We start from the raw sequence: 26,422 nt of genomic DNA, 5'->3' as shown, positions 1-26,422 counted from the left end.
AATTCATGTCAATCATGACATTGCTTTATGTCACTCATCTCATATCAAGCATCAAGTTTTTTTGTCCTTTTTTATCTCACCCTAAATTCATATAGAACATCACCCTTTCTTTATGTCTATTCTCACTCCTTCCACGCATATCCATAAAATACTTCTTATATAAGAAATCATTACTCCTCACTCATGTATTTCTTTTGTCTTCTTCTAAATTCATCTTTCACGAATTTAGAATACTTTCTCATAAAGTAAAAAATCATTTAAAGATTGTTTGTTTTATTAAGCCATTATTCATCTCACATGCTATGGCTCTATAATATTTCTACACCTTCTTTTCATGCATTGCCTCTACTCATCACAACATCGACAGACTCTCACATTATAAAATTTCCCTAAGTAGAAAAATAATGTTTAAAATTATTCTATCAACACTATCCTCCAAATAATGATTTGATCTATCATTCACATGAGCTTTAAGTTACAACTCAAGTATTCTCTTTTCAACTAAAATCTAAAATTCAAATGTCACTCACTTCTTATCATAATTATTTTCTTCTTTCTATTTAATAGATTGATTCATCCCTCACCAATTTACTCAAAAATCTCTATCATCCTTCAAGCCTTTACCCTCTTCAAGTCCTTATTTTCTTTCAAAAAGCTTTCATTCTTTCAAACACTTTGGAAATGGCCTCCTCTTCACGATCATCTGACATCAACATGATTGAAGCTTCGGATTTGAGATTTCCAGATCTCATTCACACATATCATTCCATTATCTCCATGCCCATCCAAACCGGCAAGTTGGTTCATCTTGAAGCTTTTTCATTATTTGATCTACAAACTTCACTTTCCGAATTTATTCATGTCCTAGCCTCTCCCCAATCAATGACCATTTATCCACATCTCATCAAAGTTTTCTACACGAATCTTTCAGTCGACCACGACAACTCCACTATCACTTCCATGGTTCATAGAAAAGTCATCTCTTTCAATATTTTCAGTTAGGCTGCATTCTAAATATCTCTTCCTACGACATTAAGCTCCCTAACATAGTTCTTATCGACCGAACTGTGTTTAAGAAAATCCTCCTCTCCACTCGCTAGACCCATTTTCCGTGGCATATAAGCAACTTGAAGCCTCATGCTCTGTTGTTGTCACAGATCCTTTCCTCAAATGTAGTCCCTAAGTCACCTTCTAAGGGATTTATTGCCAATGAAATCTCACTCCTTCTCTATGCAATCTTTTGTGGCTTTCCAATAAACTGGTCCAGTGTCATCTTTAATAACATGATTAACTTTCGCTCTTTTCGCTCTCTTCCTTTTGGGTACCTCATCACCCTTATCCTTCAATACTTCCAAATACCTCTTGAAACTGATGTTGTCTACTACTCCAACCGCACTTTTGATGACTCCTCTCTCCTTGAGGAAGAGTCCCCTCAACTCAACTCTGACAACGAAGGCCCTCAAGAAGCAGATCCAGCAGCAACTTCTGAACTCGACATCTTCTCAGCAATTGTCGATGTACAGAACACCCAGGATCTTCTTGTGAAGAGTCAAGCATCTCTGCATCAAGCCTTCGAATCTCTGAAAATCGGCCAAGATGCATTGCTTCGAAAGTTTCACCCCTCATCCGGCTCAGAATAAACTGTTTTATTTATTGGTCTGTAATAACTTTTTTACTCTGATCTCCTCCTTTTTGTCCATGACAAAGGGAGAGAAAAACCTGTCTCCAATATTGAAAAAAAATACTCTGACATTTATCTATATTTTTTATACATGTTTTATGATATTATTATTACTATGCATAATGGCTTTTTTGACAAGGGGAGCATATTTTGTAATCATCAAAAAGGGGGAGAATGTTGAGAAACGATATTTTGATGACACACAATATGATACACTGTCATATTTGATTTAATATGATAGGATAATATGCCTTCATGAATAATGTTATATTATGATTGGATATGATTTGTCATGTATTTAACGAGTATTTGATGCAAGGTTAATTCACCCAAATAGGATGGAGACCTCCTGCTCAAGTACAACTTTGGTGCAATCATACTCTCTGAAGAAAAAGCTTGATGGGCCATTCATTCTTAAAGATCATCTAAAGAGATCGACTACTTCAAGATGAAGATTTTTTTCTTCTTTAGAGTCATATGTAACAGAACCTTCAGAAGCATGCATATTGCATATTACATGCTTTTATCATACAAGTCACTCATTCACAAAAGCTATGTTTTATAAAAGTATACAACATTTTCAAAAAGCACCTTTTTGAAATCTAATCATTGTACCTTCTTATAAACTTTTATGAAAAAGGTATTTTGATAAGATATAATAGCTCATGATTTCAAAAGTATTAATTGTACCTTCTATTATGTATAAGACAACTTGAAAAGAAATAAAAAGTAATGATTTCAAGTATGTAAAGAAAAAGACAAACATAAAAATCGGCTAGTTGAACTAAACAAAGGAAACTAATACTATTATAATATGTTTAGAAAAGACTTTAGTTACTTTATACAACTCAAGAAAGTCAACTCACTTAAAGTTATCATTCTTTCTGTAAAATATTAAATATCACCTCAAAAACTTTTTAGAAATGACTATCTTAACCCCACTCAAGAATGTTGACTTGCTTAAAGTCTTCATTCTCTCTGTAGACATTAAATAGCACATCATAAAGTATTTTTTAGATATGACTATTTACAAAATAAAGAACTCAAAGCATTTATTGTACTTACACCCATTTAAGTAAAGAAGTGACGATTTCTAAATAAAATACTAAAGTACTACAAATCATTAATTTGAATAAAGACAAAACTACATGATGGTTTACAATCCAACGTTCAATGTACTACACATCATTTATTATGAAAATAGACTTTTTACATCAAATATATCATACCTAAAATACTACAATGAATAGTGTACCCCAAATACTACACTTATAGAAAGAAGACTTTTTCGAAAAATACATAAAGTTGTTTTTGAAATGACTTGACATCTCACATCCCAAAAAGACAATCATTTCAAAAAGGCAACGACTATTTTTTGAAAGCTATATAAACACAAACAAAATAGTTCTTCAAGAAAAAAGGTACATGTGAGCTTACAACGAGAAAAATTCTTATTCGATATTTAAAAAAGAGAGCCTAGAAAAAGAAAGAGAAAAGAAAGAGAAAAAAGTCAAGAATAGCTCTTTGACAAAGAGTATTGTCTGACTGAAAAGAACAGAACATTCTGAGAATCCTTCATTCGTGCATTCATATCATTCTGAAGGTTCTATAGGAAGTATTGTAACTTTCTGTTATTCATTGTATTCCTTCTTTGTTGAAAGAAGAAGACCTCTGTGAAAGAGGGTGTTGTCCTTCTCTGTTGAGAGAAGAAGACCTCTGTGGAAGAGGGTGTTCCCATTTTCTGTTGAGAGAAGAAGACCTATGAGGAAGAGGGTGTTCCCCTTCTCTGTTGAGAAAAGAAGACCTCTGAGGAAGAGGGTGTTGTACTATTTATCCGGTAACTCGGATGTTATAATGAAAAGCTTAAGTGTTTTGCTTGGGGACTGGATGTAGGTCAGTGACTCGATCGAACCAGTATAAATCCTGTGTTTTATGTGTTATGCCTTATTGCATTTATTTTTTAATTTATCGATCAATTTCATATTTCACTATTCACCCCCCCTCTAGTGGAATTTTAGATCCAATGTTATTCCATAAAAGATGAAAATCCTATGTTTTGTTCACATCCTGACTATGGCCATTGATATAAAACATCAACTTAGGATTTAATAACCTATTATTAGAATGGTGCACGTGTCATTCATGTTTCCATTTGTGAATTTTCGGGAATAAAGGAAAATAATGAAACAAATGTTATTTACATGCTCATCCATTCTAATCTAAGACTGAAAATGTATAGTTTTCATTAATGTCTAGCTTATTACAACACTGGAATTGAAAACATTGAAAATTTCTAATTCAAGCTCTTCACATATTCCTGCAAGATAGAATTGGCACAAAAAGGAAATTTAAAAATGTGAATGTAAATGACTATTCCAATTCTTACACCAGATGCTTTTCTCATATTGAATAAGAAAGGCATATGGCATATCTAACATTTGTGAGAAAATGTGCATATATACATGTATATATATATATATATATATATATATATATATATATATATATATATATATATATATATATATATATATATATATATATATATATATATATATATATATATATATATATATGAACAATACCATAAGCAAACGAAAGCCTATATGTGAGAGGGTATATGCAACGGATGAAAGCCAGAGCTAGGATGGTCCAAGGTGAACCACCATGAAACGTGGTAGTTCCTGCCATAGAAAGAAGGGACACGGTGGTTCACTGTGAAACACAGCAGCTATGGTAATTCTTGATGAACTACCATAGATGAAAGGGGACGTAGTGGTTCATTGTGAACCACTGTGAAAACACAGTAGGTTCCCTTGGATTTTTTTTTACACAACCAGTAGATGGAATTGATTTCATAGCTCAAAGATCAAGTATACAAATTAATTCAATCAAGTGGATGCTACAGGTCCACATGGTTTCAGTAAATTGGCTGAAATAAGTTGATTGTACCAGTTGATGGCACACAGCACCACAAAATCAATAGTCAGATCAGTTTCTACAACGGGATTTCTCGAAGTAACTATTCACTACATAATGAATTGGCTTTATGCAACAACTATGGTATTGGTGATACAAATTCAGGGAGATTGATGGTTTTGTGAATATCGGGTATAAAGTTGAAATTGCCATGAAGTGCTTGTACATGTAGGGTGAACTGAAGTGTTGCAGCAGTGTATTATATTGATGTGCAATAATTCACATATAGAGATGTCTGTGTTGCAATATGCGAGAGATACATGTAAGCGATGGTGGCCTTTGGAGAAATGGCAATAGCGAATTTCTGAGAGAATATAAAGGAAAAAACATACCGCTACCATTCCATAATACTCACAGTCATACGAACCTTTGTGATTCTTGAAGAGGACTTTTAGCAGATTCTAAACAAGCATCAAATATAGACTAGCAAAAGATCTTCCTGATTCTTGAAGAAAACTTTCAGCAGATTCCAAACAAGCATCGAATATAGACTAGCAAAAGATCGTAACTTACTTGATGAAAGGGATTCAATGCTATGGCTCTGCACCGTAGGATTGGTTTGATCGACAGAAGAAAGGGGGAAGCGGGAAGAAAAAGAAGGTTCATGATGAAGAGGTAGAAGATGGGAGCGTGAAGACGAGGGTGCGGGGGTGATGACGATGGTTGTGAAGGAGGAAGAGGGGTTTGTTAAATAGGAAGGTAAGGAAAGATCGAGAAGGGGGTTTGTTGGCGATGGAGGGTTGAGGCGAAGCAGGAGGAGGATGGGCGAAAGAGAAGGAAAATGATGGGGGAAGCTTCGTGAAGGAGAGAGGGCGATGGAGAGAGTGTGCGAGAGAAAGAGGGAGAGGTTGTCCTCGCCATCCCTCTTCTTGCGAAGGGTTCTCAAAACCCTAAAAAAAAGGACTTTTAACCAGCCGCTTTAGATTTAAAATATTTTATAAAAAGGGGGCTCCTTTCAAGAGTTTTCTAAAAAGTGATTTCTTCATAAAAACGATTTTCAAAAAGGGGTTTTTAGAAAAGGATACTTTCAAAAAAAAGGTTTTCAAAACTATTTTTTTTTCATTTCTATTTTTTATTTTTTTGTTCTTTTCTTCATTTTCTATATTTTTTTGGTATTTTTGAAATAAAACTATAAAACTAAGAAAAATAAGGGATTCAAAAAAATCATTTTATAATTTTTGAGAAATATTTACAAAAAAGAGGGGTTTTCTGAAAATTTGGGTTTGATTTCTTCAGAAAATGAGTTTGGATTCAAATATTGAGAAGATTTTTGAGTTTTTAACCTCGAATTGAGGAATATCGAGCAAATGAATCCAAACGGATGCCGGATGGACTGTCCAAGCCATTCAAAAACTATTTTTGGTATTTTTATATATTCAATTTGAAAATTGGACAACGAGGCTTAGATTTGGATTTTGACAATGGATCCGGATTTGAAATCGAGTCAGATATGTAAAATGAATTTAATTTCAGAAGAATCTGAGAAATAGACTAGAATTTAGATTTAAAACTGACTCAATTACCTAGAAAATGGGGGCAAAGGGCAAAAAGGGAATATTTACAAGCTTTTGAAAAATTTGGGGTGTTTACAGATGCCTTTCTTTGCTACTAAGCCAGTTGAAAGTCGAGCTTAGTGGCAAAGAAACACTCCAAATTTTGAAAAATGCCCCAGTTAGCCAACCTGAACTAGGTGTGGAAGAATTACTTCAAAAACATGGTTTTTCAGGCTTAAAACCTTATCCTGAATGGTTCTGGGGGGACGAAAACCTCAAAAATGATATGACTGAATAATAAAAAATGAGGAAATCGCGATGGGACTTTGGGTAAAGATCCCAAAATGGTGAAAGATAAGAATTTTGATCAAGTCTCATGGGTGAGACAAGATCAGCCTTTTGGAATGACTCAGGTTTAGCCCTTAACCTGGATGGGACGAAAATATATCAAGATGAATTGAATGGGGAAAGGAATATAAGTGGATCTCGATGGGACATTTTTAAGAGAAATGTCTCGTGAGACGAACTAAAATATGATCCTTTCCTGGATGGATATATAAAGAGCATGGATTCCTTTGCGGGGAAAACCATGATGGGATGGGAGGATTACCTCGTCGAAACGAGGTTCAGGTTTAACCCAAACCTGAACGGAAGGTATCTCGTGGAGCGAGGTTCAGGCTTAACCCTTAATCTGAAAGGCATGACCATACAGAATCCTCAGACGAGGAAGCCGTGATGGGACAACAAAATGCATCGCCAAAGCAAGATTCAGGTTTAACCCTTGACCTGAGTGGCGGGAACCGTACGGAATCCTCGAATGAAGAAACCGTAATGGGACTAGAAAGGATATTCAGTCGAAACGAGACTCAGGTTTAACCCTAACCACAATGGAAAGATACCTCGCGAGGCGAGGTTCAGGCTTAACCCTTAACCTGAAAGGGGCGACCATACAGAATCCTCGGGTGAAGAAACCATGATGGGACCTTCGAAATTTGGACGAACAAATCCAGAAAGGGTTTGTGAGAAGAGAAAAACAAGGGATTCCCTAAAGCTTGGAAAGGGGATGATCTGGGGCATCTCATTGCTGAGACTAAATCAACTTTCTAAAAATAGATGACCTCTCGCAGAAGGTTTGGGTGATACCTCGAGGAGCGAGGTAACAGGTTTAATCCTTAGCCTGAATGGATACAGAATCTTCGAGGAGAGAGGAAACTGTGATGGGGCCTCTAGACTTCGCACAACAAGTCCAAGAGGGGTTTGCAAAAGGATGAAAATGGGGGTCCCTAAAGCTTGAAAAGGGGTTGATCTTGAGCGCCTCATTGCTAAGACTGAAAATAGCTTTTGACAATAACAGATCTTTTACAGAAAGTTCAGGTTTAACCCTTATCCTGAGCGGGAATGCCGTACGAAATCCTCGAATGGAGAAACCGTGATAGAATAGGGAGGGATATCTCGTCTGAATGAGGCAATTCTTTTTGGAATGTGAGAAATGAAAAATAAGGAGATGTGAGGCAATTCTTTCGACGAGATAAATGATGAATAAGGTAACAGGAGGCAAATCCTTCCATTGTGTGAAAGATGAATAAGACGATCCTTTTATCAAGGAGACGAATCTCTCGACAAGGCGAAAGATGAAGAAGGCAATCAGAGAGGGCAAATCTTTCGATCAAAGCGGAAGATAAATAAGGCAATCCTTTTAGAAAGGCGATGGTGAATTCTCTCGACAAATCAAAAGAGGAATAAGACGATCCTTTTAGTAAAGAGAAGGCAAGTCTTTCGATCAAAGTGAAAGATGAGGATGGCAATCCCTTTAGCAAGGAGAAGGCAAGTCTTTCGATCAAAGCGAAAGATGAGCAGGGCAATCCTTTTGACAGGAGAAGGCGAATCCTTCGATCAAAGCGAAAGATGAGGAGGGCAATCCGTTTAGAAAGGAGAAGGCAAATCTTTCGATCAAAGCGAATAGATGAGGAGGGCAATCCTTTTAGAAAGGAGAAGGCAAATCTTTCGATCAAAGCAAAAAGATGAGGAGGGCAATCCTTTTAGAAAGGAGAAGGCAGGTCTTTCGATCAAAGCGAAAGATGAGAAAAGCAATCCTTTTAGAAAAAAGAAGGCAAATCTTTCGATCAAAGTGAATAATGAGGAGGGCAATCCTTTTAGAAAGGAGAAGGCAAGTCTTTCGATCAAAGCAAAAGACGAGGAGGGCAATCCTTTTGACAGGAGAAGGCGAATCCTTCGATTAAAGTGAAAGATGAGGAGGGCAATCCTTTTAGAAAGAAGAAGGCAAATCTTTTGATCAAAGCGAAAGATGAGGAGTGAATCCTTTTAGAAAAGAGAAGGCAAGTCTTTTGATCAAAGCGAAAGATGAGGAGGGCAATCCTTTTGACAGGAGAAGGCGAATCCTTCGATCAAAGCGAAAGATGAGGAGGGCAATCCTTTTAGAAAGGAGAAGGCAAGTCTTTCGATCAAAGCGAAAGATGAGGAGGGCAATCCTTTTAGAAAGGAGAAGGCAAGTCTTTCGATCAAAGCAAAAGATAAGGAGGATAATCCTTTTAGAAAGGAGAAGGCAAGTCTTTCGATCAATGTGAAAGATGAAGAGGGCGATCCTTTTAGCAAGCAGAAGGCAAATCTTTCGATCAAAGCGAAAGATGAGGAGGGCAATCCTTTTATAAAGGAGAAGTCAAATCTTTCGATCAAAGCGAAAGATGAGGAAGGCAATCCTTTTAGAAAGGAGAAGGTGAATCTTTCGATCAAAGCGAAAGATGAGGAAGGCAATCCTTTTAGAAATGAGAAGGTGAATCTTTCGATCAAAGCGAAAGATGAATAAGGCAACTCTTATGAAAGAGGGGAAGGCAACTCTTTTGACTATGCGAAAAAACGAAAAGGCAACATCAAGATGTATCACAACAGATATCAAGTTATTATTTTTTATCAGGAAAGCTGAAAAATATTGCCAAAAATGATAAAAATTATAGTTGTTTCAAGGTAATTGAAGGTAAGCACTTTTGAAAGATGTTTCCTCTTCCACCTAGAGTATTACCCCCAACTGGGTTAACTCTATAGAATCCAGAATCAAAGTCAAATTATTGTTGTTGGTTTTCTTCAAGGAAGCTATCAATTTCCTTGATATGAAAAGAGAGAAAATATTCTTAGCTTCATAAAAGCGTTTGAATGAAAAGATATTGATAGAAGAATTTCACATAGATAAAGAAGATTCTTAACAGTTTGGGCTGTTTGATATCCTGGGCATTTTCCATGATGTTCTTTTCGCACTCTTTTAAGTCATGGAGCTTTCTTGGGCTATCACATCATCCTTCATTTTGGAGATGTCCTGACTTTTCTCTCTTTTTCAGGGAAGGGTACATCACAAACTTCTTCATCTTGGAGATGTTCCGATCCTTCTTTTTCTTTCTCAGGAATTAGGCTTGATGACATTGGTTCTTGGGTTGTAATCTTTAGATGATAGCAGAAATCAAATATCCTTTAGGGTTTGTCGGAAAGTTCATCGCAGTCGCCTTCATTTTGACGGTGCTCAAAACGTTCCCCGGAAGGATTCATCACAAACTCTTTCATCTCGGAGATAATCCAAATCTTCTTTGGCTCTGAAGATCTAACTCGCATATTCGTCTTCATCTTGACGATAATTGAGAGATCCCTTTTGCGGATATTTGATTGCAGCTCAAATGACTGAGAAGATATGGATTGGGTAGGTTTTTTTTACTGCCCAGGATATTTCCATTGTCTTACTGCCAAAAAATAATCTTTAAGAATGTGCCATAGCTATGATCAATATCAGCTCACTTATGGCTTTTCAACGTTATTGAGTTTTCCTTCGCCAGTCATATCGAAGATTTTTCTTCATCCTCTTGGTTGACCAACAGAAAATTTGAAGTTTGAGCCTTTCTTCACAAAAAGCTTCACCCTTTTGGAAGGAATACTAAGGAGATTTGAGGAAATTCTTTATGTAATAAAAGTTTGAGATCAACAACTATTTTATGGCAATTTGGCAAGATATTCCTGAAATCCTTGATGACGAAAACTTTGCTTAACATCGAGTTTTGCCACATCAGTGGGATTCTGGAGAAAAATCCAACACGAGGCTGAATTCTGAAGGTAAATACAAATTTGGAGTTTTTGAAGGCAAGTTTCGCATAAAACTAGATTTTGAAGGTAAGCCCAACTCAAAAGTTGGTTTTTTTGAAAGAACATCCGAATCAGGACTCGGACCCTACAAGGAAAACAGGAAAATTCAAGTCGAAACTCGAGCCTTTGAAGGAAAGCTAGGAAGTTTGGTTTTTAAGGAGAGAAAATTCGGGTTGAAACCCAAATCTTCAAGGGAAAATTCGAGTTGTAACTCAAATCTTCGAAGGAGAGCTGGAAGGTTCAGATTTTTTGAACGAAAAGAAGACTCGAGTTAAAAATCAAATCTTCAAAGGAGAGCTGGAAAATTCGAGTCGGGGCTCGAATCTCAAAGGAAAACTGGAAAGTTCAGATTTTTAAGGAAAAGAAGTTTTGAGTAACCACTCAAATCTTCTAAGGAAAGCTGGAAAATTCGAGTCGGGGCTCGAATCTCGAAAGTTTGGGTAAAAAACTTGAATCTCAAAGGAGAAACAGAAGTTCGAGTCGAAACTCGAATCTCAAAGGAAAATCTTTAATGAGAAGATTGAATTTTGAAAATCGTCGGTACGAGGACTGGGATTGAAAGCTTTGGGAATGACCAGTTCGAGGACTTGATTATCTGTCTTGCAATGAGGAAGACCATCATGGTTGATTGTGTGTGGTCTGATTTCAGGATTATTCCCTTATCCTGAACAGGGAACGAATAAAATTGAGGTGAATTGATGAAAAGGGATAAAAATTGATGAAAGATTAACAAAAATTGAGGAAAATTGAGGAAAGATTGTAACCTGAAGGGTTGAAATTGAGATTTTAATAACCCGAAGGTCAAAATTGGATTTAGAGCTTTGATTTTTGATGAATGGTTAGTGCAAAGACTGAACCTGAGAGGCTAACTGATCAGTCAGCCAAACACTAGCACGAGCACTAGGCATACCAGTATGAGCACGGGATTTTGCAAATATACCAGTATGAGCCCTGGATTTTGCAAATATACCAGTACGAGCCCTAGATTTTTGAAAATGCACCAATACAAACTCTGGATTTTTGAAGATGCATCAGTACGAGTACTAGTTTTTTTTGAAAAAAATGCCCCAGTATGAACACTGGGTTTTGAAATTGCACTAGAACGAGCACTGATTTTCGAAAATGCCCCAGTATAATCATCGGGTTTTGAAATTGCACCAGTACGAGCACTGGGTTTTGGATGTACCAGCACAAGCACTGGGTTTTAAAATGTACCTGCACGAGCTCTGGCTTTTCTGACCGAGAGTCGGAAGAGGAGATCGGCATCTTCAAGACATTTGGAAATTGAAGTGAGAATGATTGTCGGGGTTTTCAGGATTATCCCTTATCCTGAAGAGGAAAAAGGAAATAAATTGATAAAAAGTGATAAAGGTTGATGAAGAATAAAATTGATAAAAATTTAATAAAGAAAAGATTGAAAAAGATTGACAAATCATTAAATAAAATTGATAAAAAATTGATAAAGAATCAATAAAATTGACAAAAATTGACAAAGGATAAAAATTGATAAAGACTGACGAAAGTCTGGTGAAAATTTGGTGGAAAATTTAATGATAAAAGACTTCAGGATCATCCTTTATCCTGAAGGAAGAAGGAGAAATGCCTTGATGAACGAGGTTCAGGTTTATCTTAACCTGAAAGGGAAAGAGAAAATATCTCGAAGGCCGAGGTTTAGGTTAATCCCTTAATCTAAAAGGGAGAAGAAAATACCTCGAAGACCGAGGTTCAGGTTTATCCCTTAACCTAAAAGGAAAAAAGAAGAAAGCAATACCTCATGGAAAAGAGGCATTAGATTTATCCCTTAACCTGAAAGGGTAAAAGATAAAGAAAAAGGAACACCTCATTGAAAAGAGGCATCAGGTTTATCCCTTAACCTGAAAGGGTAAAAGAAACAATAGAATTTTTGGGGAAAATTAATAAAGAGAAATTGATAGACATTTACAAAATCGAGAAAAATTGAAAAATTGTCTTTACAAAAAAATTCTCACAGGTAGCATTATTGCTCCTATGAGGGATTTCAGGATTATCCCTTATCCTGAATGGGAAAAAGGAGAAAGGAATACCTCATGGGAAAGAGGCATTAGGTTTATCCCTTAACCTGAAAGGGTAAAAGAAAATACCTCGAAGGCCAAGGTTTAGGTTTATCCCTTAACCTGAAAGGGTAAAAGATTGATATAATTTAACAAAATTGAGAAAAATTTGATAAAACTTGATAAAATTTGATAAAATTGATGTAAACTTGATAAAAATATGAATAAACTGAATGACATTAATAAAAATAACAAGATTAACTGAAAATTTATAAGATTTGAGAAAACGAGTTTGTCTGATCCTGCCTGCATATGGGATCTTTAAAGTGAGAGGAGAATGTTTATTTGAAAAGACAAGTGAAAATCATTTTTAGGAAGGAAATCAACCGCAAGGTTAAATTGGGAGAATGATTGACGTGGGAACTGATCTTTGAAGAAGAATCAACATGAGGGTCGATTTATGAAGAGAGATCATCATGAGGGCCAATTCTTTAAAATGGTTCGAACCTATTTTGAAGAAGGAGATCAATAGCAGGGCTGATTTTTGAAAACAATGGTCCGAAACTAGTTTTATAAAATGAGATCAACACAAGGGTTGATCTTTTTGAAGATAATGGTTAGAATAACCAATTTTGAAAATAGAAGATCAACACGAGGGTTGATCTTGAAGACAATGGTTTAAAACCAATTTTAGAAAACATAAGAGTTGATTTTTTTGAAGATGATGACTCGAAAACCAGTTTTGGAAAAGAAAATCAATACAAGGGTTGATTTTTTGAAGATAATGATTTGAAACCAAATTTTGGAAAAGAAAATCAACACAAGGGTTGATGAAGATAATGATTCAAAACCTAAATTTGAAAAAAAAAAATCAACACAAGGGTTGATTTTTGAAGATAATGATTCGAAACTAATTTTGGAAAAGAAAATCAAGACAAGGGCTGATTTGTGAAGATAATGATTCGAAACCAATTTTGGAATAGAAGATCAATACAAGGGTTGGTTTTCTAAAAAAGATTGGACCAAAATTTTGAACACTTGGCGATCGTAACGAAGACTTTGCAGAAAATTGTCAAAATTTCATGATTTTGAAAAACCCTCATTGGTAATATCATTTCTCTCATGAACGATGTCGGGATCGTCCCTCCTTCTGAGAAGAATAGGGATTTAATGTGGTTTTAATAGGAGCCGATGAGGAAGAAGATTTTTGAAATGAAAATATAATTTTTCAAAAACAAACGCCCCTGTGTGGCAGAGGAAGGAAGTATTTTGATATCAAAGATATGAAGAGAAATTGACCTTTCATTGATGAGCAAAACTGATCACAAAAGACTGAAATATTTACAAGTACTTTGACCAAAAGGTCACAAAAGACTGGGCTGACTAGCCCCTACAAGGTGACTGGCAAAAGGGGAGGAAAGCAGAAAATTCTGGCATGATCAATCTTCTGAGTAGTCTGGGAAAGGCTTGGTCATGATGGCTGGCTCGTCTTCCTCTTCGTCTTCAACAAGGAGACTCCTGTTGATGCAATCCTGAACAATATTTTTGAAGACGAAGCAGTGATCAGTGTCATGCCCCACTGCTCGATGGAACTTGCAGAACTGATTCATGAACCTTCCCATAACTGTGGGAGGATTCGTGACTTTTGGGAGTTTCACCAATCCTTTGGTAAGCATGAATTCAAGGGCTTATTCGAGTGTTTGCTTCAGAAGAGTAAACTCGCATTTATTACTCCAACCTTCGTGCTTTATCTTTTCCTTTTGCGGAAAGTTAGACTGAGACGGCTTGTCATTCTGCTTGGAAGACTTTTCCCCTTGAGCTGCAATGTGGTTCTGACCTCTTTTACTGTAATTTTTGTTTCTTCTGCTGCTGTCATGATCATGGCTGGAGGTATCAGCTGCATGAGTGAATGGTGCCTTCTTCTTCTGGTCTTGGATGCTCTTAATCAGAGGCATCCCCTCGTAGAGCCCATTCTCTATTCCTGCCTCGAGCCATTCGGCTCGCTCAATCAACTTGATAAAGGATTTCATCGAGGAAGTGGCGATAAGGATCCTCATGGGTTGAGAGAAATTGTTGAGGATTATCTGCAGCGCGTGCTCCTCAGGAATGGGAACCTTCATCTTATTACAAGTGCTTCTCCACTTGTGAATGAATTCTCCTGCCTTTTCACTTTCATTCTGTATTAAGTTGTAAAGGTGATTGAGCGTAGGTGCAGCCTCAGTATTGAATAAGAAACGCTCAATGAACAAATTTACCACCTTATTGAACTCTCGTAGTTCGATAGGATTGATGTGGTCGGCATACCACCTGGCCGCTATACCCCCCAGACTGTGGGGAAAGCAGATGAACAGAGCCCTGTTATCTTTCCTGAATCGGCTGCACTCTGCATAAAATGTGGCCAAGTGAGCTTTTGGATTACCGGTTCCGTCAAACTTGAGAAATTTATGGGAAAGGTTCTCTAGATTATCATCCCCGTCGAGGCCGTCGTAGAAATCCTCGCCAGTGTAGGTCTGCTTGCCCTTACTCTTAGCTTGAATGTCCTTGATTGCTCGATTCATCTCTTTCATTTGCTCATGCATTGGATTCTCAGCTGGAGTAGGCTTGTTCACAGATTCGGGCTCCTCAGTTGCTATCTTCACCAACTGTCGTGTAGGGTTCTGACTGAACACAAACTGCTCTTCCTCTTCTAATTCTTCCTTGGCTGATTCTGATTCCTCAAAAGTGGTGTCAGACTGGACCTTCTTTCAGACAATCCTGACTTGCTTTTTTACAGGCTTCTTCTTTAGTTTACTCTTCGGAACTACTTCTTTCAGATTGGCCTCGGCTTGCTCCGACATCATTTTGGCCATCATCTTTTGGAACAGACCATACATAACGGGGTCAATATCATCTCCTTTGTTCTGACCCTGTCCTCTGGATGCCCGGGGAGAGTCCATTCCTTCTAATTTGCTATCATTGTGCTGAGGAACTGTTTCATTTCCAGTTCTTGTTTGAACCATGATGGAGTATCAATGTTCTCTGTAGGATAATATGAGATATTTAGACAAATTTTGGAGAAAATTTCGACAAAAGAAAATTTGACAAAAGATATCCTATTACTAAGGATTGGGTCGTCGCGGGAATTTGCGACAATCGTGTTGTTTCTTAGTAGAGAGGAAAACAACTGGGATATGAAGGAAAAATGATATTTTGAAAAGGATATCTCTTGATGAAAAGAGATTTATGAAAAAGGTAAACAAGAATAGAATCAGGAGATACATTAGAAAGGCAGGAGGAAAAAGAATTTAAAAATAGATGGCAAGGATTTAAGATTTTTGAAAATTGCAGGCAAGATCAGAAAGATTGAAGAAATCAAAAGAAGGAAAGAAAGATACAGCTGGGTTTTAAAAACAAAGAGGAAATTTTGAAGAATATATACCCAGGATTTCAGAAAATATAAGGAAGATATAAAATATCACACAATCATAGATATACAAACAAGGATGCATAAACAACACTCCCTAAAACTGACTCTAAATGCAATATTTTGAAATGTCTTATAGGACCTTAATCCTAACTCTATGGTTCAGATCATCTGATTCCAATCAAGGTACGCCGATATACTCAAGACGAAGCTCGAAGTACATGACATATAAAATATTTCTCTGGTTCTAAGGTAAAGGCTTCCCAACATCCTTGAGTGCCTACCGATATACCTCAGACTATGGCCCTTAGGTACGTGGTAGGGGGGCGCGAGCCCAAATAAGTGATCTAGTTGTGAGGCTCTTTCCCGAACTATGGTTCAGTGAGACAACCCAGCAATGTGAAGACCGGGACAATATAGGTAGGGATGTTTTCAAAAATATGATCAACATGCAATAAAATCAGGAAGCTCTAATGCAAGTCCTAAAGAGATAGATTTAAATGAAAAGAAGCATACACTTGCATACATTGTTTGCATTCAATCCCTAGAATTGAGGAGAGTTGTATTTCAGACCTATGTCTAATGTGAACATGGAATAATCTCCTCAATATGGTCTTACCAAACCATACTTAGATCCTATATGCAATGATGTCAGCTTAAGAAAGAGTCTAGGCTCCTAAGGTTTGCATAGAAACGAAGCTGACATTTATAGAATAAAGACTTAGATAATATCAGAGCAAAGCAAAAGGCAAAAATTCGACCGGATGAAGATGAGTCCCATCACGGTCGCCAAATCTGTGATCATCGCAAAAAAAAATTCCTCTCTTGTATTTCTCTTTTTTCCTTCTCTTTTCCTTTCCAACCTCTATTTCCTCCTTTTTGAAGGGAGAAAATAAAAGGACAGAAGAAGAAGAGAGAAGAGAAAAGAAAGGAAAGAAGAGAGAGAAACTCTTTTACGGGGTCTCATTTGACCTTGATTTGAGAATATTTAGGAAAATAACTCGCCTCCGTTTTGAAATATTTGCGGGAAAATTGGGAGACGGGATTCGCTCGTCGGTACGAGGTTCGACCGTTTCTGTCGCCTTTACCAGGGGTAATCGAACCAAGGATCGAATTTCTGCCTTTTTGCTTTGCCTAAATATTATCTAAGAATTTATTCTAAGTCTAAAATGCACAAAGAATCATGTTTGTGCAATGCAAGGATGTATGCTCTTTTGAAAAGAATGATTTGGAAATCTGAGATTTTCCTCAAATGAAAATGAAGTAAATGTGATGGAGAAATTATTTGAAATAGCTGAATTTAACTTAGAACTTTGAGATAGATCAGGAAAGACACTTGAAATTCTAAGTCTCTGAAGTAATCAGAGTTTGGGAGAATAAATCTTGACTTTTGAAAAAGAATGTTTTGAAACTTTGATAAAAGAAAAAGAAAGGAAATTTCAAAGTCAGAAATGGACTTTGAATTTGAATTTTGAACTTGGATTTAGGAGGAAATGAAATTTGGAATGGAATTGAATTCTATATTTTGAAGCTTGAAATCAGAATGAGATTTGAGAAATTCAAATTGAGTTTGAAAAATAGAATTGGTTTTAAGGGATCTAAAGGAGATATGAAAATGGAATCGGATTTGAAATCCGGAAATCAAGATAGAATTTGAATCCACAGTGTGAATCCTAAAATGGATTTTGAATCTGAAATCTGAGATCCAAGATGGAATTGGATCCGAAATTTGGAATGTAATTTGGATCTGAAGTCTGAGATCCAAGATAGAATTGAATTCTGGATCCTAAAATGGATTTTGGATCTAAAGTCTGAGATCCAAGATGGAATTGGATTCTGGATCCTAAAATGGATTTTGGATCTAAAGTCTGAGATCCAAGATGGAGTTGGATTCTGGATCTTAAAATGGATTTTGGATCTAAAGTCTGAGATCCAAGATGGAGTTGGATTCTGGATCCTAAAATGGATTTAGAAAGCCCAAATGGGAATTTTGAAGATGGATCTGGGTTTTGAAAACCCAGATTGAATTTAAAACTTTAGAAAAGAATCGAATTTTGAGATTCAGAATCAATCTCAAAACTTGGATTTTGAATTTGAGAATCAATACTCAATGAAAACTAAAGGATAAATTTGATTTGAGTTTTTGAAAATCAGAAGATGAATCAAAGATTTCAAAGTTAACTTGAACTTTGAAATTGAATTTGAATTTTTGAAATAGAATTTTGAATGTAAAATTGAATTTGAAATTTCAAAGTCAAATTGGACTTTGAAATCGAAATTTAAATCTTTGACGTAAGATAGAAGAATGATTTGAAATAGAGATTGAAGAAAGATATTTGAGATCACTTGGATTTTGGAAAAGAAATTTGAAAATATGATGTTGTTCTATCTTAAATGATGAATGAATTTAAAGAATTTTGAAATTGGATTTAAAAATCTTATTTTATTCTTTAAATGAATTAAAATAAGATTGAAGATATAATACATCCTTGACTATGGTCATTGAATGTATTATATAATAATCATATTTAAATTCAAGTGAAGAATAAAACATATTTTGGTGCTTTTATAGAGTTTAAAATAAAAATAACTCTCAATATATCCTGACTATGACCATTGATATATGTATCAAATTAATTTTAAACTAAACTCTGATAAAAGAGGAAAATATTTAAAGAAAATATGATGAATTTTAAAAAAAGAGATCCAGTGTGGATACAATGTTATTCCATAAAAGATGAAAATCCTAAGTTTTGTTCACATCCTGACTACGGCCATTGATGTAAATCATCAACTTATGATTTAATCACCTATTATTAGAATGGTGCACGTGTCATTCGTGTTTCCATTTTTGAATTTTCGGGAATAAAGGAAAATAATGAAACAAATGTTATTTACATGCTCATTCATTCTAATCTAAGACTGGAAATATAGAGTTTTCATTAATATCTAGCTTATTACAACACTGAAATTGAAAACATCGAAAATTTCTAATTCAAGCTCTTCACATATTCCTGCAAGATAGAATTAGCACAAAAAGGAAATTTAAAAATGTGAATGTAAATGACTATTCCAATTCTTACACCAGATGCTTTTCTCATATTGAATGAGAAAGTCATATGGCATATCTAGTATTTGTGAGAAAATGTGCATATATATATGGGCAATACCATAAGCAAACAAAAGCCTATATGTGAGAGGGTATATGCAATGGATGAAAGCTAGAGCCAGGACGGTCCAAGGTGAACCATCATGAAACGTGGTAGTTCCTGATGAACCGCCATAGAAAGAAGGGACATGGTGGTTCACTGTGAACCACTGTGAAACACATCAGCTATGGTAATTCTTGATGAACTACCATAGAAGAAAGGGGACGCAGTGGTTTATTGTGAACCACTGTGAAAACACAGTAGATTCCCTTGGATTTTTTTTTACACAACCAGTAGATGGAATTGATTTCATAGCTCAAAGATCAAGTATACAAATTAATTAAATCAAGTGGATGCTACAGGTCCACATGGTTTCAGTAAATTGGCTGAAATAAGTTGATTGTACCAGTTGATGGCACACAACACCACAAAATCAATAGTCAGATCAATTTCTACAACGGGATTTCTCGAAGTAACTATTCACTACGTAATGAATTGGCTTTATGCAACAACTATGGTATTGGTGATATAAATTCAGGGAGATTGATGGTTCTGTGAATATCAGGTATAAAGTTGAAACTGCCATGAAGTGCTTGTACATGTAGGGTGAACTGAAGTGTTGCAGCAGCGTATTATATTGATGTGCAATAATTCACATACAGAGATGTCAGTGTAGCAATATGGGAGAGATACATGTAAGCGATGGTGGCCTCTGGAGAAATGGCAATAGCAAATTTCTGAGAGAATATAAAGGAGAAAACATACCGCTACCATTCCATAATACTCACTGTCATACAGACCTTCCTGATTCTTAAAGAGGACTTTTAGCAGATTCCAAACAAGCATTGAATATAGACTAGCAAAAGATCTTCCTGATTCTTGAAGAGAACTTTTAGCAGATTCCAAACAAGCATCGAATACAGACTAGCAAAAGATCATAACTTACTTGATGGAAGGGATTCAATGCTATGGCTCTGCACCGTAGGATTGGTTTGATCGGCAGAAGAAAGGGGGAAGAGGGAAGAAGAAGAAGGGTCACGATGAAGAGGTAGAAGATGGGAGCGTGAAGATGAGGGTGCAGGGGTGAAGAATCTATTGATCAATTTGTTCATAAGCAGACTAACAATGATGATCCTGAAAATACAGATTTTTTCTTAGATAACACAGCTAAACCTAATGAAGATGATCATCAAAGAACATTTGCTGAAATCAGAGATCATCCTCAAAAGCAGATTTTGAGAGACCTGACTAAGGGGGTTCAAACAAGAGCTCAGTTGGAACATATTGCTAATATGACGTTCATTTCTCAACTTGAACCAAAGAAGATGTGAAGGAGGAAGAGGGGTTTGTTAAATAGGAAGGGAAGGAAAGACCGAGAAGGGGTTTTGTTGGCGAGAAAGAGGGAGAGGTTGTCCTCGCCATCCCTCTTCTTGCGAAGGGTTCTCAAAACCCTAAAAAAAAGGCTTTTAATGGGCCTCTTTAGATTTAAAATATTTTATAAAAAGGGAGCTCCTTTCGAGAGTTTTCTAAAAAGTGATTTCTTAATAAAAACGATTTTCAAAAAGGGGATTTTAGAAAAGAATATTTTCAAAAAGGAGGTTTTCAAAACTATTTTTTTTCTTTTCTATTTTTTATTTTTTTGTTCTTTTCTTCATTTTCTATATTTTTTTGGTATTTTTGAAATAAAACTATAAAACTAAGAAAAATAAGGGATTTTAAAAATGATTTTATAATTTTTGAGAAATATTTACAAAAAGAGGGGTTTTCTGAAAATTTGGGTTTGATTTCTTTAGAAAATGAGTTTGGATTCAAAATTTGAGAAGATTTTCGAGTTTTTAACCTCGAATTGAGGAATATTGAGCAAATGAATCCAAACGAATGCCCGATGGACTGTCCAAGCCATTCAAAAACTATTTTTGATATTTTTATAATTTCAATTTGAAAATTGGACAACGAGGCTCAGATTTGGATTTTGACAATGGATCCAGATCCGAAATCGAGTCAAATATGTAAAATGAATTTAATTTCAGAAGAATCTAAGAAATAGACTAGAATTTAGATTTAAAACTGACTTAATTACCTAGAAAATGGGAGCAAAGGGCAAAAAGAGAATATTTAGAAAGTTTTGAAAAATTTGGGGTGTTTACAACTTGCCAGTTGCTTATGTGTGAATTTTACGTATTTAGATGGCATGTCGTGCAAGGTGTGATGACCTTATGGAGACTTTGAACAACCTTGTAGAGGTTTTCGGACGACAAGCTGAAACCATGAGGAACATGGGCGAGCATATCCAGCAGGCCGCCCAGGGACAGGGAGCACCTGCCCAGGTTCCGGTAGCAGCGATGCCATACAAGCAATTTATGAGTTTGAATTCTCCCTCGTTTGACGGGAAAGCGTCGCCTTAAGCAGTTGAAGACTGGATCTGAGAAATAGAGCATATTTTCCGTGTATTGCAAGTCAGAGATGATCGGAAAGTAGATTTTGGGACTTACCGTCTCAGAAAGGACGCAGAAAGGTGGTGGGCGACCACTTGGGAAATAAAATTTGACAACCAGCCAGTTGATTGGGACCAGTTCGTAGAAGCATTTTACGCGGCTTACTTTCCAGCTCACGAGAGGAACCAGAAAATGCAGGAGTTTCTTGACCTTCAGCAGGGGAGTTCTTCTCTTATGGAATATGTTACACGTTTTCGCAGCTTGGAGAGGTTTTGTCCGAACCTGTACACGACAGAAAAGGAGCGAGCACTTAAATTTGCTCGGAGTCTGAAGCCAGCGCTATGGACGAAGGTGTACACTCGTGCACCAATGACGGTAGATGAAGCTTTAGAGACGACCTCCTTACTTGAACATGACTGGATCGAATCGCAGAAGACTCCCGCACCATGTCAGCAACAACAGCATCCTGGCCAAAAAAGTTGGCTAAGAAAGAGACAGTTCCAGCAGAATCAGGGTGGAAGGAAGTTCCATCCTCAGTCAAAGAAGCATCGCAACAACAGCAACACCCACTAGTTATAGTATCAAAACTATAGGCCTCAGCATCAACAGCGCCAGCAGCCGTAGAAGCAGATTATTGCGGGCAATTGTCCAAAGTGTACTACTGACCATCCAGGGCGACCTTGCCCGAGCGACACAGGCAGATGCTTATATTGTGAGAAGATAGGTCATTATATCAGAGATTGCAAAAAGAAACAGGCGGATGACCAACGGAGGAATATGCCGAGTACTTCCCAGTAGGCGCAGCAGAGACAACCCTCGACACATCAGCAGTAGCAGCAGCAACAATCGTATCCACCGAAACCAGCTAACCAGAAAGTTATTGTCGGACGAGCTTATGCGGCAACGGTTGAGCAAGTGACCAAGGCAGAGTTGGTCCAAGGTACGATCTCAGTAGTCGGACATGAAGCTTTTACTTTGTTTGATTGTGGTGCTACTCATTCTTTCATACCGGCTAGATTTGTTCATACTTTACCGTTGACAATCGAGTCTTTAAATTTTTCGTTAGAGGTTCGCACTCCAACTGGAGAGCAATCATTTTGTGATTCGTATATTCCGAACATCGTGGTGTCAGTGGCAGGGCAGAACCTGTCAGCTGACGTTATCCTGCTAGACATGACCGAGTATGATGTCATTCTGGGCATGGATTGGCTTTTTGAGTACCATGCTCAAGTCTTTTGTCAGGAAGGCAAGATCGTTCTTTCTCAGCCTGATCGTCCTATTTTGGAGATCAAGCTTCCTCGACCTTTGCGCGATAGCCGCATGATTTCTTCTTTTAAGGCTCAGAAGTATCTGCGGAATGGAGGTACTGCATTCTTAGTCAGTATTGCCCCAGTAGAACCCGAGTTGTTTTTGATCGATGACTTGGACGTAGTCCGAGAATTTGCCGATGTGTTTCCAGAGGAACTACCTGGGTTACCTCCGAAGCGAGAGATCGAATTTGGTATCGAGTTGTTGCCTGGAACTGCACCTATTTCCAAGGCACCATATCGTATGGCTCCAGCAGAACTAGAAGAGTTGAAGCGACAGTTGGAAGAACTTCTCGATCAAGGTTTTATTCGACCTAGTGCTTCACCGTGGGGAGCACCAGTGCTGTTCGTGAGGAAGAAGGATGGTTCTCAGAGGTTGTGCATTGATTATCGGATGCTCAACCAAGCGACGATTAAGAACAAGTATCCATTACCGAGGATCGAAGATCTCTTCAATCAGTTGCAGAAGGAAAAGATTTTCTCGAAGATTGATCTCAGATCGGGTTATCATCAGCTTCGTATTCAAGAAGATGACATTGTGAAGACAACTTTCCAGACTAGATATGGGTTATACGAGTTCGTGGTGATGCCTTTCGGCCTCACGAATGCTCCAGCAGCGTTCATGGATCTGATGAACCGGATTTTTCGTCCATTTGTGGATTCGTTTGTGATTGTATTCATCGATGATATCTTGGTCTACTCGGAGAGTTCGGAGCAGCATTGAGAGCATCTACGAATTGTTTTGAGTACTCTTCGTGAGCATCAGTTGTTCACCAAGTTCTCCAAGTGTGAGTTTTGGCTCGAGCGAGTCATGTTTCTTGGGCACGTGATATCAAAGGACAGAGTATCCGTCGATCCAGCGAAAGTCGAAGCAATTCTGGGTTGGAAGCAGCCTCAGAATGTGTCAGAGATTCGCAATTTCCTTGGATTGGCCGGTTATTATCGACGTTTCATCCAAGACTTTTCGAGGATCGCATTACCTTTGACGAAGCTTTTACGTAAAGGTATTAGATTCGAGTGGAACAGTGCTTGTGAAGACAATTTTCAGATCCTGAAGTTGAAGCTGACGACCTCACCGATGTTAGCTTTACCATCTAGTAGAGGTGGGTTTGTAATGTACATAGATGCCTCTGGTACCAGATTGGGTTGCGTGCTTATGCAGCATGGCTGAGTGATTGCCTATGCTTCTAGACAGTTGAAGACTCATGAGCGGAATTATACGACGCATGATTTAGAGTTAGCAACAATCGTGTTTGCTCTGAAATCGTGGTGACATTATATGTATGGGGAATCGTTCGAGGTCTTTTCAAACCACAAGAACCTCAAGTATCTGTTTTCTCAAAATGAGCTAAACATGAGGCAGCGACGATGGCTTGAGTTCATCAAGGACTACGATTTCACGTTGTCTTATTATCCTGGTAAGGCGAACGTTGTGGCAGATGCGCTTAGCTGCAAAGCGAGTGGTGTTCTGGATAACCTTGTGTGGAGCCAGAAGCTTATTGAGGATTTCGTAGCCTGGAAACCTTTTTCTATTGGTGGTGGTTCGATCAGATTGTCTGGTCTGACCATTCAATCCGAGCTTTTGCCGAAAATCATAGAGGCTCAGAAGCTTGACGGCCAGTATGGCAAGTTTCTAGCTGGTTGATATTTTGAAATGATCTTTTTAAAACAAATTTTTTTCAATAAGCTTTGGAAAATCGTCAACCAAAAATATAAAAACCGACTTTCCACCAAGTGGTAAGTACGGGTCGAATCCTCAGGGAACAGGAATTAATCATGATATTTCTAGAAAATTTAATTTATTAATGACAATTGTCAATCTATAATTATGAAACTAATACAAATACACTTAATCACTAAAATGAAAATAAACAAGCAACTACTTCTTCTGCTCCACACCAAGGGTATTTCCGTCTTTTCGCTAATTATTTGCTCCTCGCACTTGGAAGATAACCCTGGAAATTAAATATGCTTTACAACCTAAAAATGCAGAAAAATACAGAGTTAGTATTCTATTCTAATAATGCAAACAGTAACTAACACTAATTCTAATTTTACGAAAATAATAAAACAAATGCTACTTATCAAACAAAAATTAAATAAAATACTAAACTAATTCTAAAATTAACCAAATTACTTCTACTAATGCTGTATGATGATTATGCAACTCCTAAAATGCAGCAACTAATGAAAACAGGCCTAAAATGCCGAATCTAAGGAAATTACGAAAATGCCCCTAACTAGTGCAAAATAACTTTCTGACAGGTTATCAGAAAACCACTGTTGACAGAGCAAACGAGATCCGATTTTCCCGAAATTTCTTCTGTTCTGCAACTGACAGATTAAACAAACTGACAGTTTTTACAGAATTGAAAAACAGTATCTGGAACTCCAGATATAGGCGTTTTAAATTTGGGAAAAATCAGGATATCGAAAGTCCTGTAATTTGAAATCCAGAAAAAGCGGTTTTCGCAAAACGCTTAAAAATCAGACCAAATCAACTCCGAATGAGCTGAAATTTGATATGCAGTCAAATAACACGTCAATAAAGTGAATAGAACAAAATTTTTTGGAAAACACAGAATTTTTGCACAGAAAATAATGCTGGTGCGACAGGACAAAAATCGGGTTTTTATTTGAGTGCACTATTCACTTTATGAACCTATTTAAACACTATCAAATGCAAATTACACCTAATACAATCTAAATGACACTGAATAACAGTGAATATGCAGATGGTTATTACGAATATGCTAAATACACGACAAACAAAACACGATAAGCAACTTATGACTAGAACTACGTTAACTAACAATGCAAATGAAACTATGCTAAACACTAAGATGCAATCCGTCTACGTAAATAATATCTAACTACCAATCAAACAAGCACAAACACATTTCACACATACGAAACAAATACGATATACGTACACACACTTCTACCCTAAAAAGAAATTAAATAAAGAAACTAATTAGTATAAAAATCAAAAGAAATAATACTAAATGAAATTAATTCACTAAAGAAAAAATGCTGGGGTTTGGGTTCACTCGGTTGACTCAACGAAGCTTGGTTGTGACTTGGGTAGGTTCGGTTTGGTTTAGGTAGGCTCGACCTATGTTTGACTCGACTCGAACTAACGTGGACACGGCTAGGTTTGGCCTAACTAGTTGGGTTCGGTTGACTTAAGTGGACTCGGTTTAGGCTTAGCTAAGGTTGGGTTGACTTGGCTAAGGTTAGGTCTAGGTCTTGGACTCGAACTAAAGTTAGGTTTTGACTTTGACTTAGGTTAGGCTTGACCTTGACTGGGGTGAGTTGATTCACGAGGTTCGGATTGGGTTAAGTAGGGTAAGATAGAGTAGGTTGACCTAGACTTAGGTTAGGTTTGACTCGACTAGACTTGGCTAGGGTTGATCTTGGTCTTGGCTTTAAGCTAGACTCGGTTTTAGGTTGACTTAGTCAACTAGGTTCGGGTTGACTTAGGCTCAACTAAGTTTGACCCAACTTAGGTTTGACTAGGCTCGAATGGGGTAAGGTAAGCTCGGTTGACTCACTAGGTTTAGACTAGGGTTTGACCTGAGTTAGGTCTTGGTCTTGGACTCGACCTAAGCTCAGTCTTGACTAGACTCAATGGTTGAACTAAAGCTTGACTAGGGTTAACCTAGACAACTGAGGTTGGTTAGAAGGATAGGCACCCAATAAAAAGTCAAAGATAATTTTGGAAAAAGGAGAAGTCCAAAAATCGTCCTTCTAAGGGGAAGTTATAACCTTTAATAGCTTTAAAGTCCCCTTTGGAAAAAGGAGA

Source organism: Nuphar pumila, chromosome 10 (assembly GCF_984573655.1).
Source record: "Nuphar pumila chromosome 10, dmNupPumi1.hap1.1, whole genome shotgun sequence".
Lineage (NCBI taxonomy): Eukaryota > Viridiplantae > Streptophyta > Magnoliopsida > Nymphaeales > Nymphaeaceae > Nuphar > Nuphar pumila.
The sequence above is the reverse complement of the archived record's forward strand: the minus strand, read 5'-3'. Positions refer to the sequence as shown.